This window comes from Hipposideros armiger, unplaced genomic scaffold, assembly GCF_001890085.2.
Source record: "Hipposideros armiger isolate ML-2016 unplaced genomic scaffold, ASM189008v1 scaffold_39, whole genome shotgun sequence".
NCBI classification, from domain to species: Eukaryota; Metazoa; Chordata; class Mammalia; order Chiroptera; family Hipposideridae; genus Hipposideros; species Hipposideros armiger.
In genome coordinates this window covers 4,401,234-4,415,075 of record NW_017731389.1, presented here as the reverse complement: position 1 = coordinate 4,415,075, position 13,842 = coordinate 4,401,234, and the positions used below count along the sequence as shown (strand labels likewise).

Genomic DNA, 13,842 nt, shown 5'->3' with positions numbered 1-13,842 from the left:
AAAAAAAAAAAGATATGGAAATGATATTTTTCAGCCTCTTGGATGATTTCCTGACAGTAAGAAAACGTCAGCAAATGGGAAAAGGGAAGTCTCTCCATGAGGAAAGACAAATGACAAAGACAGTCTGCTCTTAAGTCACCAACAACCAAGAAAAGGCAAAACAAGGAGGCACTGAAGACCCACAAAGTTTCCTTTCGTTTCCTCTACGTTTCTTTCTTTCATTTTCTCCCTTCCTTTTCTCTCGCCAACTCAGGAAGCTACATAGCTTACTAGCGTCCCTTTTGCAAATGCTGCTGTGCTATTATTAGGGTACTTGTTGATAGAATGGAGGTAAGAATAAATTATCAAAGCTGACAAGGGCTACAAGTAACCTTAAATTAACCACTTTGTCCGTTACACACTGCATGAAAGTAAGTTTATCTTTCCAGTCTTCATACCCCAGTTTTCTACTCTTTCCCCAGTTCAAGGAGACCTCTTCCTTATTCCTTCCATCACCATATATTTGACCCTCTTTACCCCCTTCTATACCAACCCCCACTACCCTCTGGTAACCACTAACCTGTTGTCTGTGTCTACAGCTTTTGCTTGTTTGTTTGTCTTGTTCATTTGTTGCTTTCAGTTTTATATCCCATGTATGAATGAAATCCTATGATTCTTGACCCCATCCCAAAGACTCTTAAGGTCTTCCTTTCTAAACTAGTTCTCAGGAAAAGGTGGTAACTCTATGTGCATCAAAAAAGCCAAAGAAAGACCCCATTTTAAGGTTGTATCTTCACATGAGTATGTTTCTAATCGTCACAGTGTACACTGAGATCTGCAAGGGATTCCAAACCTGGCTGCACAGTAGAATCACCTGAGGAGCTCAGAGATGACCAGTGCCTGGGCGTGCCCTAGACCAGTACAAACAGGATCTCTGGGGTTCAGGCCAGGTTGTTAAAGGGCTTCAGGTGATTTCAATGTGTGGTAATTGGGCAAAAGAAGTGGAATACGGCACTACAGACCATCGTAAATAATTGCACGTCCAGTTCTCCTTCCATCGCCATATATTTGATCCCCTTTACCCTCATCTACCACCCTCCTCCCCCCTTACCCTCTGGTAACCACCAAACTATTGTCTGTGTCTATGAGTTTTTGTTTCTTCATTTGTTTGTTTTGTTCTTTCACTGTTTTCAGCTTTATTGTATATCCCACATATCAGTGAAATCATATGGTTCTCCACTTTTTCTGTGTGACTTATTTTGCTTAGCATAATAATCTCAAGATCCATCCATTAATTAAAAATATAAAAAATAAAAATAAATAATTGCACATCCACCACCAAGAGTCAGTTCTCCTTCCATCACCATATACTTGACCCCCTTTTCACAATGCAATATATAAATGATATAGTATAGAAATGTACACTTGAAACCTGTATAATTTTACTAACCAATGTCACCCCAATAAATTTAATAAAAATTAAGAAAAAAACAAAAAATAATAATAATTGCACATCCTAGTGTACAAGCATAAAATGAAAGACTTGACTGCTTTTAGTTATTTAATGTTTTTTTCACCCACTTCAATCATGGCTACGAAAAATAGTTCAAATATTCTTAAATCCCAATAGTGATACTATCCTTTCTTAGGAATTCTAAACAGTGGAATTAAGCACATTTTCTAAGGAATTCTAAACAGTGGAATTAAGAATATTTTCTAAGGATTAAATATACTATACTTAGCCATATCTTGGAATAACTTTTAATTAGCATTTTCTATTAGCACTTTTAGCATTGTTTAGCATTATTAGCACTTTTCATGTATCAGACCCAATACGAATGGTAGGTATTAATATTCCTCATTCACCCCCAGTGTCCACAGGCTCTTGGCTAGATTCTATTTAAGGCTCTTTCCATTTAACCCCAGGAGTTATCACCTAATGCAAGGCCATAAATGGTTCTTGTGGTTGCATTCTCTTACTTTTACTGTCAACTTTTTCTTTTAATGAATACTCCTTGATTTTAAAACATTTTTTGAAATGGATATTCTTTAATATGACTGATTTTACTGACATCATTCAGGGGCTTATACTGAACAAACTGATATCAAAACAGTCATAGTACTTTTACCACTCAGGACCTTTAAGAAGAATACACAGAATATTATGGTTTTCAAATCTCCTCTGGCCTTTATTCTTAAAAGTCTTTACTGCAGACATTTCTGTTCATTCCATAAAAGTCTTTTAACGTTCTTGTAGCTTAGAAAACACCAAGCCTTACTAGTTAAATCAATACATATTTAGGGCCAGTATTAGTCACTGCTTCCTCTATGCTGCCACTGTATGCTGCCCATCGCTCTCTCTTATTTCACCCAGCATGCATTCTAACTAGCCATTTACTTCTCTTTCTCCCTTTTTCTTCACTACACTACACAAAATTCTCTGGGTTCAGGGCACATCTTATCTTCTTTATGTTCTTTCCATGTCTATGCATATAGTAGGCACTCAATAAATGTTTGCTGAATTTAACAGAAAAGAGCTACAGTTTGGGAAGCAATGCAAAGTGGTGGTCTAGAGAAGTACTGCTCAAACTGCAATGCATCATGGGTCATGAAATCAATCGTGGATTGTGAGCAGCATTTTTTTTTAAATGGAATTTTGAATAGAATAAAATAGGCAAGACTAGTAAATGGTGGTAAGGGTTCAGTGGTAAGGGTACTATTCTGTGAAACTTTGCTTCAGTGTTTATATGCATGCCTGCACACATGTGCGGGGTTGGGCTATAAAATACATCTCACTGTGAGTCACAGTTGCAAATACTCATAGTCCCCGGCTTAGAACATGAACCCTGGAGTCGTTTCTCCTGGGGTCATACTGAGGCTCTGCAATTAGCCATATGACTTAGCAACTTAACAACTTTCTCAGTTTCTTCATCTATAAAATGGGAATAGTAAGAACTCCTTATTCTTAGGATTTTTATGAAGAATATAGGAAATAATCTCTATGAAGCATTAGACATGGTGCTTGGTTTAGAGTAAATTATTATAGATGTTGTTATTTCACATCCCTTTTGATCCTGAAAACCAGCTCTTGTTCACTTTCATATTGAAAGAACAATAATATACTTGGACAGTAATGCCTCAGAGCTACACTGAAAGTCTGACTTACTTTTCTCAAATTTTAAAGGCAGATATTGCCAATATGGAATTCCCTTACCAGTTCGCTCCTTTACAATATGTGAATTACCTCTTCCTCTGCTCACCCTCTCAGGGAGCATCCACTGAAGATTGCCTCTACCTCCTTTGAGAGGTATTCTCTGAAAACAGAGAGGATTCTTGACTTCTTCCAGACCAAAGATTAAAATAAACAGTTCTGATGTTTTAGAACTCTTAGAGGTTATCCCATGATTTATTATAAATCATTAGCAATCATAAAAATCTTTGGACTTTCAATGGCAAACACAGAACGGAGTAGAGGCAATCATTTAGCTGACACTGTTTCTAACTTAGCAGCATTAAGACAATTTCAGCCATAATGGAAATACTTATGCTACCAACTTAAGCAATTGGAGATTTAAAAGATAACATTATGAAAGCACATCATTTGGCTGTTCAACAAATTTTTTTTTTTAAGTTAGAACAAGGCTGTAAATTTGACCCTAAAAGAAACTTATGCGTAGGTCTGAACTACCAACCAGTCCTCTCTGTTGGCATACAACATCATATATTACAATACGTACATGGCTTAATTCACTAAAACACTAACAAAAACAGTTTTATGGGAAAAACAATACTACTGGAAGCTATCTCCAAAGATAGCTTCCTGGGTATATCAAAAAGCCAAAGCTGCTTAAAACACAACCCACTGAATTCTCTACTTAAAAAAATAAATTTTTCACCTAGCCATAGACACAAGCAATTAATCACATATAGCATAATGTAAGTCTGTTTACAAGCACCAACCACAGCTCTTTCAAAGCAACTTGTGTAGTTTCTTTGGAAGACCACCCCCCCAACCCCTTTTTTCAGTCTTTATAAACTCTGTCCCTTTCTTTCCACCTCAGAATATAGTTGGGTTTCTACCTGAATCTGTCTTTCTAGAATTGCAATTCCTAAAAGACTCCCTAATAAGCTTTTGTTTACCTTGCAGTTCTTGGTCAAATTGATTGACATCCCTGTCTCCCAGGAGCTTAGAGATCCATCCCTGAATCTGAGGGGCTAGCCAAACACATGGGTAAAAATAAAGAAATTAATGTTTTCAATCCCAGTTTTTTACCCATATAACATCAGATGGTATGTCTTTAATGATCATAGAATTACCAGATTCTTTTAGATTTGGTTTTAAAATGTAAACATCCAGGGAATGGTAACATCCAGGGAATGCTAACGCATTCTCTGAAATGCAAGGGAGGGTTGATGCATCAACGAAGCTAGAACAAGAACAAACTGTAGCTCAGGACTGTCATTCAGAGCCTTCTGTTTGTTCTCTCAGTCACAATAAGGTATGTGGTTTCTCTGAACATGCCATTCTTGTTTTATTTACTCAGATACTTCCTTCCCATTGTCAATATTTGTCCTGAGCTTCTCAGTTAGAGTCAGGCCCACTTGTTGGTAAAATAGCTCATTGACAGAAAGAACACATTTTAGCCAGTCAAATCCACAAATCCCAGCTTTAAAAAAAATTATATTAAATAATTTCACTGCACAGTTTTCCTAGGAACCAGAGTTATCAAAAATAATTTGGAATTAGAATTATATGAAAATCCATTATTTTTGTTATCATTTTTATTTTTGGATTTATATAAATATCCTTTTTAAAAAAAATCTAACTGCTATATTAACATGATTCATAAAAGCCGGACCCTTAAATTATTCACCTAGTTGTAATTCAAGGACATCCCCATAAGAGACACAGCCTAGGTAATGAAATCTTGCCAGGGTAAAGATTATAAAGATTTCTTTGTCTTAGCACCATAAGTCAAGACAAGAAATATGCTCTGTCCATATGGAAACCAAAATCCATTTACCAGCTAGTTATTATCTCAAATTGGGGTAAGAAGGAAGAATAGGAGAGAAAATGTTTAGAGAGACAGCTCTGGGTCCTGGAATAAAACCGTACTAATTGTCCCTAAAAGAGAGCGTTAATGCTAGTAATTAACTGCTGGAGCTATGTCAACAGCTTAGCCATCAAAAAAGGACAGCCTTTTACCTGAAAAGCCTTATTGCTCCATTATATTGTACATAGTTCAACACATGCCAAAGAGGTCCTCCAAAGTTATAATTTAGATATGGTGAACACTGGGATATGTTTTAGCAAAGGGAAGAAATGGGTTCTAGATAAAATGGATTGAGTATAGGATCATGGAAGTCTGAAGCCAAAAGGAAACTTGAAAATCATCTAACAGATTGGCAGTGCTCAGGTCAAATCTGATTTCTAGATCTCTAGAGGTGTTTTGTTTGGCTTAGCAAATTGTTATTTTATTTTATTTTTAGCAATTTTGAATGGATTTCCAACGTTTTAATATGGGAAGATTTCACATAAAAATCTGAATTTCCAGATTCTCTTGAAAAATCAGAAGGCCTGGCAACACTGGGCCCTCATTCTTATGTAACAACTGGCTGGAGCTGAATAACTTCGGTCCTCATTGAATGGGCATGTTCTCTCTAGTTCCTTCTACTCCCTAACGTCTCCCTGACACAAGAGCAAAATTGACCTGCATTTAGAGTTTCCCCTGTGCTCTCCTGACAGCCCCATTCTTCAATTTGATTTGCTCATTTATGATGCCTGTCTCCCCTGGGTGAACCTTGTGAACTTACTGCCACTGATCTTATCAACTCCTCAATTTCCTCATCTGTATGAGGAAACTGGGATTTAGAGATGTCATGCTAGGGAAGAGATCCAGTGTCAAGATCTCTTAATGACCAACCCAATGAATACTCACCTATTTCCAAGTTCTGCTCTCAGGTTCAGAAGGGAAAACAGCAGAATTTGTAAACCAACCCGAGTCTTAGAATAGATGAAAATATCTGGAGATTTAACAGAGTAAAATACAAGCAAAATGAGGACCAGACACTTAGATACAAGTTGGTATAATCATCTCCCTATATCTCAAACTCTTATCCATGCTCCATATATTGCCAAGCTCTTGTGTCATCTTATCTCTGCTCCATTCAACCCATATTCCCACAAAGCTTGGCCCAAATAGTAATGTTCTGGTGAACAAAATCTATGATGATGCTGTCTACACTGGTGTTTTCTTTTGCCTAATATGTTTTGCATAATTTGTACATGATTATATAGAGGCCAATCAGTTGTCTGAATACACACTTTAGTATGTAGTACACAAACTAGTGCATTTGTTATATCACCTTCAGAATAAAAATCAAGACAACACAGCAACATATATGATATACAGAAATATAAAAAGAACTGATGCATTTGAGGTATTTATTGAGAATAATGAGAAGAATATTTAAAATTGATACTCTTCCAGGTAATCTGGCAGGTCTAGTCTTTGTATTTAATGCTATCACATTTATTATTGTTTTTCTTATGCCATATCTCATCTTTTCTCAAAGAGCTTAATAGTTTCTTTTGAGTGGATCATAAAAGTATAAGATTGTATAGTAGTTTGAAGATGTATTAAAACATTGAAATATGTGATTTTGTAAAGTAAAATTAATTAGAATGATGTGTACAGCATGAGTATAGTTAACATACTGTATCACACATACAAAAGTTGCTAAGAGAGTAGACCTTAAAAGTTCTCACCTAAAAAAAAATGTGTGGTAATGGATGTTAACTAAATGTATTATAGTAATCATTCTGCAGTATATATGTATATCAAATCATTGTGTTGTATACCTAAAAGTAATACAATGTTATATGTCAATTATATCTCAATTAAAAAGAAAAAGGTTTTACAGTCAAGATGGCAGAGTAGGTAAATACTGTGCTTGCATCCTCTCATGACCACATCCAAATTACAATTAAACTATAGAACTATCATCATTGAGAATTCCTGGAAGTCTAGCTGAACCAAAGCCATATAACCAAGGACATACAGAAGAAGCCACCTGGAGACTGGTAGGAGGGGTGCAGTGGGGCTGGTCCCACACTCACATATGACCATTAAAATTCGGGAGGCATATCTCAGCTGCAGAGGTCCTCCCTGAGGGCAAGAGGTCCCAGCCCCACACCAGGCTCTCCGGCCCAGGGTTTCAGTGGTAGGACAAGAAGTCTCCATAATTTCTGGTTGCGAAAACCAGTGGAGATTGTGGCTGAGTGAGTGAGTGAGATGGAGGGTGGCTACAGTCCCAGGCAATCCTCTGAAAGGACCCGTGCATGGACTTACTCACTGACAGACTCATTCACTGACCTCCAGTGCTGGGGCAGCAGTTTGAAAGGTGTCAGAGACTTATGGAGAAGAACTGAGTTGTCCAGCTGCAAGGTGAGGGCTGGAGGGGCAGCTTTCTCCTGAATGGGGGAGCTGGCAGAGGCCATTGTTTCTTTGTTGAGCCCTACCCACTCCCAGGGTGCAGAGGCAGGTGGGCATCATAAATGAGTATCTATCAACTTGGTTAACACCATTGGCTCTGCTCTACCCTGGTGATTCTGCGGCCCCTCCCTGTCCAATTTCCCAGCACATGAAAGCCACTTCCAGGGGTTTTTCCATACAAATAGCCTACCTTGACTCATGCTGCAAACTTTCCTAAAATCTCTCAAAGGTTTACAAAAACCAAACAAGCAGCATCTGGCTTCAGTGTGTCCTGTACCTCCAGCTGAGCAGCCCTAAGACTGGCAACTAGCAACAGCTGGTCTTGGTTCACAGCTTGGCCTCTCAAGGCACCTCAAAGCTCAGCATAGGCAGGAACCATTTGTGGATTGCTTTGTGGCTCATGCCATGTGGCCCCAGGCAGGGCATAGGCTGCAGCTGAACTTGGCCTACAGTGAGTTCCCATCCAGGAGGTCCCAGGGCTGGCACACCCAGTGGCCACCTTTGGACTGAGGCAGAGCATCAATTTACCACCTCCAAGGATGACACACCCAAAGAGCAGACAGGGCAGGTACCAGAGTCCTGCTAAAATGAACCCTGTTCTGTAGGGTCAGCCTCTGCATGACAACTCCTCCACTGTAGTCACGGCCAGTCCTCACAAACAACCAGCCCAAGGGTCAATCCCATTCATTGTGTGCAAACAGCAACCAAGATTCAGCTACAAGAGGAGAGCACGTACAACCCAAACAAGGAATACATCTGAAGTGCCAGACTCAGGTGACCAGGGAGACTGAGCCACTGGGCCCCACAGGATACCTACTACATAAGGCCACTCTACTAAGACTGGGAGACATAGCAGTCCCAGTAATACAAACAAACAAAAAACAGGGAGGCAAAAAAAACATACAAACAAAAACAGGGAGGCAGCTAAAATGGGAAGACAAAGAAACATGTCCAAAATAAAAGAAGAGAACAAAGCTCCAGAAAAAAAAAGAAAAAGAAAAAGAAAAAAACTAAACAAAATGGAGACAAGCAATCTACCAGACGCAGAGTTCAAAACACTGGTTATAAGGATGCTCAGTCATCTCAGGGAGAACTTCAACAAAGAGACAGGAAACATAAAAATGGAGATAGAAAACATAAAAAGCACTAGTCAGAAACAAAGAATACAATAACTGAAATGAAGAATACATTAGAGGACATCAACAGTACATTAGATGAAGAAGAGGATGGAATCAGCAATTTACAAGTTAAGATAGCAGAAAACACTTAATCAAAACAGCAAAAAGAAAAAAGAACACCCCAAAATAAGGATAGGTTAAGGTACCTCTGGGACAACATTAAGCACACCAACATTCGTATTAAAGAGGTAACAGAAGGAAAAGAGAGCGAGCAAGGAATTGAAAACCTATTTGAAGAAATAATGACAGAAAGCTTGCCAACCTGGTGAAGGAAATAGACATACAAGCCCAGGAAGCACAGAGAGTCCCAAACAAGATGAACCCAAAGAAGTCAGCACCAAGACACATCATAATTAAAATGCCAAAAGTTAAAAAGAGAGAATCTTAAAAGCAGCAAGAGAAAAGCAGTTTGTTACCTACAAAGGAGCTCCCAAAAAACTGTCAGCTGATTTCTCAACAGAAACTTTGCATGCCAGAAGGGAGTGGCATGAGATACACAAGGTGATGCAAAGTAAGGACCTACAACCAGGATTACTCTACCCAGCAAAGCCCTCGTTTAGAATTGAAGGAAGATAAAGAGCTTCCCAGACAAGAAAAAACTAAAGGAGTTTCTCACCACCAAACCAGTATTACAAGGAATCTTAGAGTGACTTCTGTAAGAAGAAAAAGGAAAAAAAAAAAAAAAGCTCAAAAATATGAATAACAAAACAGCAATAACTACATATCTATAAACAATTAGTTTCAATGTAAAATGATTAAATGCTCCAATCAAAAGACATAGGTTGGCTGAACGGATAAGAAAACAAGAATCTTACACATTACATATGCTGCCTCCAAGAAACTCACTTCGGATTAAAAGACACATACAGGCTGAAAGTAAAGGGATGCAAAGACATTACATGAAAATGGAAACAAACAAACAAACAAAAATCTGTAGTAGTAATATTTATGCCAGACAAAACAGGTTTTATTTATTTATTTATTTTTTAAAGATTTTTATTGGGGAATTGGGGGATGGGAACAGCGCTGAGGAATTGGGGGGAGGGGAACAGACAAGTTGCTATCCTTTTTATTCTTCAGTCTAGTTGTGGAGGATGTTGCTTCACTGGCCCAAGTTGGCACCATCATTGCGCTCTTCCCAGGCGAGGCAGATCAGTCGCCGGCTTCTGGATGGCTGTTCACTGCGGCTGCTGGCCACTCATGCTGGCTGCTGGCTACACACGGTAGCCCATGGCAACCCACGGCAGCAGGGGTTGCAGCCTACGCGGACACCGGCCACTCACACAGCCCAGCTCCAGGGTGAGCTGTTGTTCAGCATCTTAGCTGTGGAGGGCAGTGTCACTGGCCCTCATATGTGGGACCGAACCGGCGCCCTCTGGCATCCCAAGCCAGCTCTTAACCACCGCGCCACTCCACCGGCCCAAAACATACTTTAAAACAAAGGTTATAACAAGAGACAAATAAGGACCCAGTAATTGCACTTCTGGGTATTTATCCAAAGAAACCCAAAATGCTACTTTGAGGGTGTGTATGCATCCACATGTTCATTGTAGCATTGTTTACAATGGCCAAGATATGGAGGCAGCCTGGGTGTCCCTGAATGGATGAACAAATAAAGAAGAGGTGGTACATATATACAATAGAACACTAATCAGCCATAAAAAAAGAATGAAATCTTGCCATCTTCAACAACATGGATAGACCCAGAGGGTATTGTGCTGAGTGTAATAAATCAGACAGAGGAAGACAAATGTCACATGATTTCACTTATAAGTGGAATCTAAAGAATAAAATAAATAAACGAATGAAACACAAACAAATTCATAGATACAGAGAACATTTAATGGTTGCCAGATGGGAGTGGGGTGGGTGAAAAGGGGAAGGGAATACGAAGTACAAATTGGTTGTTACACAGTAGTCATGGGGATGTAGGGTATGTAGCATAAGGAATATAGTCAATAATATGGTAATATCTATGTATAGTGCAAGGTGGGTACTAGTCATGTAGATCACTTCTCAAATTATATAAATGTCTAACCACTATGCTGTCTTCCTGAAATTAATATAAAATAATATTGAATGTCAACTATAATTGAAAAATTAAAAAGGGGGGGGAGAGGAAATGGAATAAGGGGTTCAAATTTCCAGGTATAAAACAAATAAGTCATGGAGATGTAACATACAGCATGGGGAATATAGTCGATGATATGGTAATAGCATGATGTGGTGTTAGATGGTTGCTGAACTTATCATGGTGATCACTTCTTTAGGTATATAAATGTTGAATAACTATGGTGGACCCCTGAAACTAATATAATATTGAATGTGAGCTATATTTTAATAAAAACCTTTGAAATTAAAAAAAAAATAAAGTAAAAATGATGGGAATGAGGATGCAAAGAAAAAAACTGAGAAACACTCCTGCAGGTAGCAGGCCTAATTTCTAAATACCATTAATAACACTTATCATGCATTATGCCCTTGTTATGTTATAGCACAATCATTCAAAAGATAAGCTATCAAGGCTGACTTCTTGAGTTTAAATCCTGGTCCCTTCATTTATTTAGATGAGCGACCTTTTTAAAATACTCAGTCTAAGATAAGAATTATGCCTTTATAGATAAAATAAGGTGTGTGGCTCATTGGATATATCATGGTTAATAAACATTAATAATTATTATGATTATTGGCAATTGAAACAAAGAATAGAAGGTGACTTTACTCTACATATTGGCCTAGGAAAGTAGACATGATTTCCTATCCAAAATTTTAATCAAACTAAGAGTTGTTATACCATAAGACCACAGATTTGGGGGTGGGGGAGAGGACTGGATTTAAATAAAAATAGATTTAATAATGGGTCATTTCTTCTGGAAAACTAACATCACCATACTTTTGTTTTCAGAGATCTAGAGATCAGATTTGGCCTGAGCATGCCCCCAAAATTGAAGGCTATTTGAAATGCATTACTCTTCTATAAAAACATTTATGGGAACAAAATACCACTGAGATTTTATATATATACTTATTTTAGGGACAAGCTCGGAAAATTGAACTTCAAGGTATAAACTACAGTTAAGGATGCTTACATTGTTGGTAAAATATATAATAATGTTCAATCACATTTTAGTTTCTTAGCATGGCTGGCAATATTCTCCATAATCTAGCACCATCCTACCTCCCAGACTATCTATCCTAAATTCCAGGCTCCAGGTACTCTAACCTTCTCTGCTCCCTGTGAACACATCAGACTTCCATACCTCTGTGCTAGTCCCTTGTTCCAGCAGGCCTCCTTTGCACTGAGGAAATCCTTTCCCTCCTCAACTGCGGGCTCAAAGGCTATGTACACAAAACTTTATTCATTTTTAACCTTGAATGAACCTGTCCTTTTCTCTGCCACACTAAGAGCACACTATTAACGCTGTTGCCGTATGGCTCCATTTACAATCTGTTGTATTGTAGATAGCTGTAAATATGCATATTTTCCCCTGTAGGCTAAACTCTTTCAAGGCAGGGACCCTGTGCTCTTCCCATGAACTAAGTTTTAAGTTAGAGTTCAGTCTCAATCTACAGGGAATCTACAAAGAATTTCCCAAAGAAAAGGCCAACTAGCTCAAAATACATGCATTCTTGCCATTTTTAATCAAAAGTCATTATGTGATAGTTTCTTGGAAAGCTATAGTTACACAAGCAAGACATTGCTTCTTTTGCACCTCCCCACTGGCTTTCTATACCCAAGTGCATCCTATGAATTAAGTTCAAGAGATATCCCTCTTGAGAAAAAGACTACAAAAAAAAAATCGGGGGTTCAAAAGATTGAGAGATAAACCTTGAAAATCTGACCACATCTGTCTGTCATCCTCCAGCTCTGGTTTCATAACCCGATCCACCCCCAAAAGCACCATTATCTGCCCTGATACAGACTCAAACGCCAACCAATGCACATCATCAGCACCACCTTTTCAGAGTCACAGTCAGAAGTCAGAAAAGATTTCCAAGTGTCCTGATCTACCTCCTCATATCTTTTGTCCTTTCCTATATTAATCCTGTAGATATGTAGGGCCCTTGTTACCCGACCAGCCTACGTACATTAGAGAAGAAACAGAAAAAGATGTTCTTCAACCATCAGTGGTGCTAAAAGCATGAGTTGTTGCAAAATTGCAGGTTCAACAATTTAATTATGTAACCTCCACTTCTCAGGGCCTTAGAAAAACATTTTCTGGCGATGATACGGGTACTAACCCTTATCTGCATTCACAAGTCATTTAAAAGGAGGTGTCATTGTATCATGAATAATCCATGCTTTTGCTTCAGAATCTACTCTAGCTTCCTCAGTTCTCTTCCTGCACCAGACAGCAGAATTTCTCATAGCTGAAACCAACCCAAATCTACGAAACTGTTGGGACACACCCAATTAACAAATTTGATGGAACAACTGATTACTCTGGGGGCCGGAGATCCACCTACAGTCAGAATTACTATGCAGGTAATTAAAGGTTTTTAAAAAATACACCCAAACTAACTGTGACATAGGAAATTGGTCCCAAAAGATGTTATATGAAGTAACTTATTATATAAGTAATACATTTAGTGTAAATCTTGCCCAAGCCTCCGGGGTGGATTGACCTGGGCTGGACTAGACTTAGCATCCCAAGACGCATTGATTTCTTTTTGATGACCAATGTTTTAAATGTTTATCAGCTCTTTCCAAAGCCTCTGGGCGCTGCTAAAACCACAGTAGGTCGTTTAGGGCGAGCCACAGATGGAGTTTTCAGCACCAAGAACTCCCAAGTTCCTGCTCGGTGTCCAGGAGGCCCAGGTGCGGGCGCCGTCCGCAGCGGTCGTGGAGGCTGCGGGCTCCTACGTTCGCCCAGGGCTGACCTGGTGGTGCTGAATTTGGTGCAACCGTGCGGTATCCGCCCGCCCCGCACGCTGCTTTCCTCACAGCCGGGGAGAACCCGGGGCGCCTCAACCCCGACCCTCCCGGGGGCACCTTTGGGCACCAACTACCAACCAGGTAGTGGAGGCCTCGCTGCCCTCCAGGAAATAGGGGCCCTCCTGAGTCGCAGCCTTCTCCTGGCCCGCACACACACTCCCCGCTCTGCCATCAGCAGCCCCAGGAGCTGTCTGTCTCGAGCGTCCCGGGACAGATCTCAACCGTGAATCCCATCCGAGGACAGCGTCCTCCC

General features: G+C 39.4%; 1 protein-coding gene across 2 annotated transcripts in view; it reads right to left on the bottom strand.

Moving 5' to 3' along the window:
* Positions 1–13,842, bottom strand: part of SLC16A9 (solute carrier family 16 member 9) — a 50,669-nt gene that overhangs the window by 36,261 nt on the left and 566 nt on the right. The window contains exon 2 of one of the 2 annotated variants that reach the window (XM_019638422.1): positions 5,919–6,003. The exons of the other annotated variant lie outside the window; for it this stretch is intronic. The gene's annotated coding sequence lies outside the window, so the exon portion shown is untranslated. The remainder of the gene's footprint in view (positions 1–5,918; positions 6,004–13,842) is intronic. 2 annotated transcript variants of the gene reach the window in all.